The sequence below is a fragment of the Hemitrygon akajei genome, chromosome 11 (assembly GCF_048418815.1).
Source record: "Hemitrygon akajei chromosome 11, sHemAka1.3, whole genome shotgun sequence".
Classification (NCBI taxonomy): Eukaryota; Metazoa; Chordata; class Chondrichthyes; order Myliobatiformes; family Dasyatidae; genus Hemitrygon; species Hemitrygon akajei.
In genome coordinates this window covers 6,330,700-6,337,050 of record NC_133134.1, presented here as the reverse complement: position 1 = coordinate 6,337,050, position 6,351 = coordinate 6,330,700, and positions in this window count along the sequence as shown.

The window sequence follows — 6,351 nt, the reverse complement described above, 5'->3', positions numbered from 1 at the left end:
CCACGCCCCCTCCGGGGCCGCGCCGCGCACCATGGGATTGCGGGCAACGTCATCCCTGCCTTCTTGGAAGCCACACCTACACAACCCGGATCCCGGACCAAAATAAAGCCACGCCCCCCAATTCTGCAACCGGAGCAAAGACACGCCCACCTAACCCGCGCCATTGACCGCGAGGGGACACGCCCACCCAGACCCGGACCCGTGCGAATCCGGAACCGGCCAGGGCGCGCAACACCCTATGACGTCATCCCCGCCCGCTCGGCCCTTAGCCCCGCCCACTGCCGCTCTTAAAGGGCCAGTGTCATGTTTCGCCCCATATTATAGTAATGTCTTTTCCAAAACTCCACAAAGTTATCCCCTTTCGGAGGTGCACAACTAACAGTAAAAGAAGAATGGTCCTTCTAATAAATAAAAATAAACACTAGAAATACCTAAACAAAGAGATTCTGCAAAGCAACACACAAAAAATACTGGAGGACTTCAGCAGGTCGGGCAGTAACTTATGGAAATGAATAAACAGTCAACGTTTCGGGTCGAGACCCTTTGGGACTAGAAACACCCATCAGGTTAGGAGGTATCTTTGAAGAGGGAACCAGGCAAAACCGTTGCGCATCATTAAACATTTCAGAACGGTGAAATACCTTGTGGGAATTTACACGACACGGTCTGTTGATTTCAGAATCTCAGCATGTGCAGTTTTTTAAAAATTAGAAGCAGGACTGCACACCTCTCTATGTGTCAACGGTACGGAGATGAAGATGGGTGAGAGTTTCAAATTCCGAGCTCTAAATATTACCGCGATCCAAACACATGTATTCAATGGATAAGACAGCTCAGCAATGTCTTTACTTCCTCAGAAGGCTAAAGAGATTCAGCGTGTCTCCGATTACTCTGTGGATCGGACGCATCGGGTACAGTAACGACTGCACCCAAGACCGCAAGAAATTGCAGAGTTGTGAACCTTCCCTACATTGACTATGATTACACCTCCGCTGCCTCAGGAACAAAACCTCTCCACAATGTTGTGCCAACCTTTTAAGACCAATCTAACCCTTCCCTCCCACATAACTTCCATTTTTCTTTCATACGTGTGCCTATCTAAGATTGACTTCAATGTCCCTAATGTATCTGCCTCTACCACCATCCCTGGCAGGGTGTTACACACACCCACCTCTCTCTGATACCCTCCCTATACTTTCCTCCAATCACCTTCAATTTATGCCCCCTTGTAATAGCCATTTCCACCTGGGGAAAAGGCCACTCTTCCTATGCCTCTATCTTGTATTCCTTTATCAAGTCACCTCTCATCTTCCTCCGCTCCAAAGAGAAAAGTCCTTGCTCTTCAACTTCTCCTCACAAGACACATTCTCTAATCCAGGCTGCATCCTGGTAACTCTCCTTTGCACCCTCTCTAAAGCTTCCACCCCCTTCCTATAATGAGGTGGTCAGAACTGAACACAATACTCCAAGTGTGGTCTGAAAAGGGTTTTATAGAGCGTCAACATTACCTCGTGGTTCTTGAACTCATTCCCCCGACTAATGAAGGCCAGCAGACCAACCACCCTATCAAATCATTGTGCGGCAACTTTGAGGAATCTATGGATTGGAACTCCAAAGTCCCTCTGTTCTTCCACGATGCAAAGAATGCAGTCATAGACGATCCAAACTGGAACCACAACACCTCCTCATTAGTCTAGAAGGCACAGCAGTGTCTACACTTTCTGAGGAGACTGGGGCATGCAAGGCTCCCATTCTAACAACGTTCTACAGGAGCACCATCAAGAGTGTCCTGTCTGACTGCATCATCGTACCGCAAAGCCTTTCAAGGATAGTAAAAACCACTGAGAGGATCATGGGGGGGGGGGTCTCCCCCCACCTCCCCCATTTGTGACACTTACCAGGAGAGTTGTAGACAAAGGGCCCAAAGCATTGTTGAGGATCCCTACCACCCATCCCACAGTCTCTTTGACCCACTACCATCAGGAAGGAGGGACAGGAGTATCAGGACTAGGACTGTCAGACTGGGTGACAGCTTCTTCCCTCAGGCTGTGAGACTAATGAATGCCACTGCCAAGGTCTCATCACTAGGACAGAGAGCTGTTTACTGTTTACCTGTGCTGTGCACCACATGCACTTTGAATGATATTTTATTAACTTATTTATGTTAATAACTTGTTTTGTACGCCATGTGTGATATATGTTGTGTGGCTGCACTGTGGTCTGGAGGAACATTGTTTCATTTGCTTGTTGACAAAAACTTAAACCTGAACTTGAATTAACCCTGTACTCTGCCTTCAAATTTGATCTTCTAAAGTAAATCACTTCACATGTATTACACATGATCTTTTCACTTAATTCATAGATCTGGATTACAAAGTTAGTGTCCAAGCACTAATCCCTACAGCGTCCCACTAGTCACAGTATCCGAACCCTATTACAACTCTGTGTCCTTCATCCAACAGCCAATCCTCAATCCATTCCAATATGTCATCTCCAATAGTCTGTGCTTTAATCTCCTTTAATTATCTTTTGTGTGGCAACTTTTCAAAGGCTTTCTGAAGGTTCAAAGACTCCACATGAACTGCTTCTGTCTTACCTATTTGCTGGCTACAACTTTAAAAATCTCTCCAATTTGTCAAACGTACTTCCTTCTCAAATCCATGATGACCATCTTACTCATGGCATGAATATCAATAGATTTCAAAAGCTACATTTAATGTCAGAAATGTATACAATATACATCCTGTATTTCTTGTTTCTTTGCAAACATCCATGTAAACAGAGGAGTGCCCCAAAGAATGAATGACAGTTAAATGTTAGAACCCCAAGGGCCCCCAGCTCCCCCATGCACAAGCACAGCAAGGCAACAACCCCCCCAGCCCCACCAGCAAAAAAGCATTGGCACCCCCCACCGAGCACTCAAACGTGCAGCAAAGCATCAATGAAGACACAGACTTGCAGTACCCCAAAGACTACTCGTTCACCCGGTATACGACATACCACAGGCTCTCTCTCTCTCTCTAATGAGAGAAGAGGTGTCCCCATTTCATAGCGAGAGGAGAGACATAGCAAACAACTCGCTGATTTCTCCTCCCAGTATTTTCCTTCCGCCTTCTCTCTGCTTCTATTCCCCATTCTGGCCCCTTCTTCTCCTCACCTGCCTATCACCTCCTCCTGGGTCCCCATCCTCCTTCCCTTTCTCCCATGGTCCACTCTCCTCTCCTATCAGATTCCTTTCTCTCCAGCCCTTTACCTTTCCCACCCTCCTGGCTTCACCTGTCACCTTCCAGCTAGGCTTCTTCCCCTCTCCCACCAGAAAGGCCAGAAAATTCTGGCATTTTCCCACTTCCCTGATGAGGATCTTGGCCCGAAACGCCAACTGTTTATTCATTTCAATAGATGCTGCCTGTCCTGCTGGGTTCCTCCAGCATTTTGTGTGAGTGTTGCCCTGGATTTCCAGCATCTGCAGAATTTCTTGTGTTCTGATAAGAATCAGAAACAGGCTTATTATCACTGACATATGTTGTGAAATGTGTTGTTTTTGATAAGATAGCAGTACAGTCCAAAAATTTTAATATTGCAAATTCAGAAAGAAGGAAGGTCGGAAGTAGGGAAGGAAAGAGGGATGGAAGGGGGGGGAGGAAAAATGGAGGGAAAGAGGACAGAGGAAGAAGGGAAGGAAAAAAAGAGAGAAAAATAGTGAGGTAGTGTTCCTGAGTTCATTGTTCGTTCAGAAATCTGATAGCACAGAGGAAGAAGCTGTTCCTAAAAGACTGAGTGTTCCTAAATATCAAAAAATTACTACAAATAGCAGTAAACAATAAAAATCTAAATTAAATCAATATTTGGTGTGTCCACTCTTTGCCTTTAAAACTGCATCAACTGAGGTACACTGTCATGCAGTTTTATAAAAAAAATCAGCTGGTAGCTGTTCCAAGCATCGTGGAGCATTTGCCACAGTTCTTCCCCAGATTTCATCTGTCTCACTTGCTTCTGTCTCTCCAGGTAATCCCAGACAGCCTGGATAATGTTGAGATTAGGGCTATGTGGATGCCACACCATCTGACACCATATAAAAAATCCAGACTTTTGCTCAGTGCTGTATGTCAGTGATAATAAACCTGATTTGGATTCTGATTCTCATAATCCTATTGAACGATGGAGGTGGGGTTTCAGGATTCTGTTGCCTGGTTCCATTGTGTTACACATCATGTCAAAATTAATTACTGATCCAAGTCAGCTGATATTTGCTCCTGAACTTTCCCCAAACATCACTCCTGCAAGGAGTGCCTCCTACACTGAGACTGAAACTGAGTCCTGAGTCTCCCCGAGTGAAGAGCCAGACTGCATTAATATTCATTCTGCAAGGAAATCACCCATTAAGGTTTTACGTTTGTGCAACAAACGATCTGCTGGAGGAACTTAGCAGGTGGAGCATCATCTGTAGTGCAGGCGAGGAGAGGAACTGTCGATGCTTCTGGTCAAATCTCTACATCAGAACCAAGAGTCTAAAATTAAACATTGACAGTTCCGATAGATGCTGCCATTTTAATCAAGGTTCTTTTAGAAGTCAAGAATGAGACATAAACCATGTCGCTTCACAATTGTTTTATTAAAATTTGATAGAACAAGGAGAAATTGAAACAGTGACCAGGGAGTCTACCATTTGATGATGAGAGAGAAACTAAAGATGGTGCCTATTATAAAACAGCTAACTTTATACTTCCAAGATAAGGAAAATTTCCATTCAAAGCTATAGATAAGAGACAGCCAATTAGAAAGTGCTCATTTGAATATTGCAGTACCAAGTTAGCCAATGAGAAAGCACATATTCACTTAATGTGAAACAAAGAAGCTTCCAGAGTGTTCCAGAATTATGCTTTGCATAGACACTGGAGGCATATTACACTGTTATTAAGAACCACTTAAAATACAAGCAGATAATTATTGCTAAACTGTAAATAAAATAATTGAACAGTCTAATCTAGGAATTAAACAGTCATCTCCCCCCACCCCCACTCCCACACACATGCTGCTTGATCCCCTGAGTTTCTCCAGCAAACTGTTCCTGAGGAAATACAGTACTGTGTAAAAATCTTAGGCACACTTAAAAAAATCTGTGAAGTGAAGATGTGTTCAAAACCAATGAAGTGAAAAGATACTGAATATCAAAAAAATTAATAGAAAGAGCAGTAAGCAGTAAATAAAAACTAAAATCAATATTTGGTGTGCCCCCCCCCCCCCTTGCCTTTAAAGCTGGATCAATTCTCTTAGGTACACTGTTGTGCAGTTTTATAAGAAAATCGGCTGGTAGGTTGCTCCAAGCATCTTGTAGAACTCGCCACAGTTTTTCTGCAGACTTTGGCTGTCTCGCTTGCTCCTGTCTCTCCGGGTAATCCCAGACAGGTCTCGATGATGTTGAGATCAGGGCTCTGTGGAGCCCATACCATTTGAAACTATATAAGAAATCTAAGAAGCCCAAGATTTTTTCCACCTTTCCACTCAATTTCTGGTGCCCTGTCTTGGAGGGTTGACAGAGACAGAGAGAGAGAGACTGAACTCTTCCAAAGCCTCACTCTCTTTCAGGGGTTCTCACACAACAATACCACCTCTTGCAGGTGGGAGGTACCAATCCAGGGAAACTTTCCAGTTTCTTCTTTTGGGAGGAGGTCCAGGACCCTGAAGACCCACACTCAACGTTCCAGGTACAGCTTCTTCCATTCCACCATCAGATTTGTGAACAGTCCATGAACCCAAGAATACTGTGTGGCCAGGCACAGCCCAAATGGCATCTATCAGTTTGCTGACGACACAAGTATTGTTGTCAGAATTTCAGATGGTGAAGAGAGGGAGCGAGACATATCATCTAATTGAGTGTGTCACAGCAACAACCTTGAACTCAATGTCAGTAAGTGTGAAGAACTGATAGTGGACACCAGAAAGGGCAAGACAGGGGAACACAGCCAGTCCTCATAGTGGGATCAGAAGTGGAAAGAGTGAGTAATTTCAAGTTCCTGGGTGTCAACATCTCAGAGAATCTATCCTGAGCACAACACATCAATGCAGGTACAAAGAAGGCACATCAGTGGCTATATTTTATTAGGCGTTTGGGGAGATTTGGTATGTCACCAAAGACACTTGCAAATTTCTTCAGATGTATCGTGGAGAGCATTCTAACTGGTTGCATCACCGTCTGGTATGGTGGGGGGTGGTGGGGAAGAGGCTATTGTATAGGATTGAAGTAGGCTAAACAGAGCTGTAAAATTAGTCAGTTCCATCATGGCCACGAGCCTCCGTAGTATCCAGAACATCTTCAAGGAGTGTTGCCTCAAAAAGATGGTGTCCTCTCAA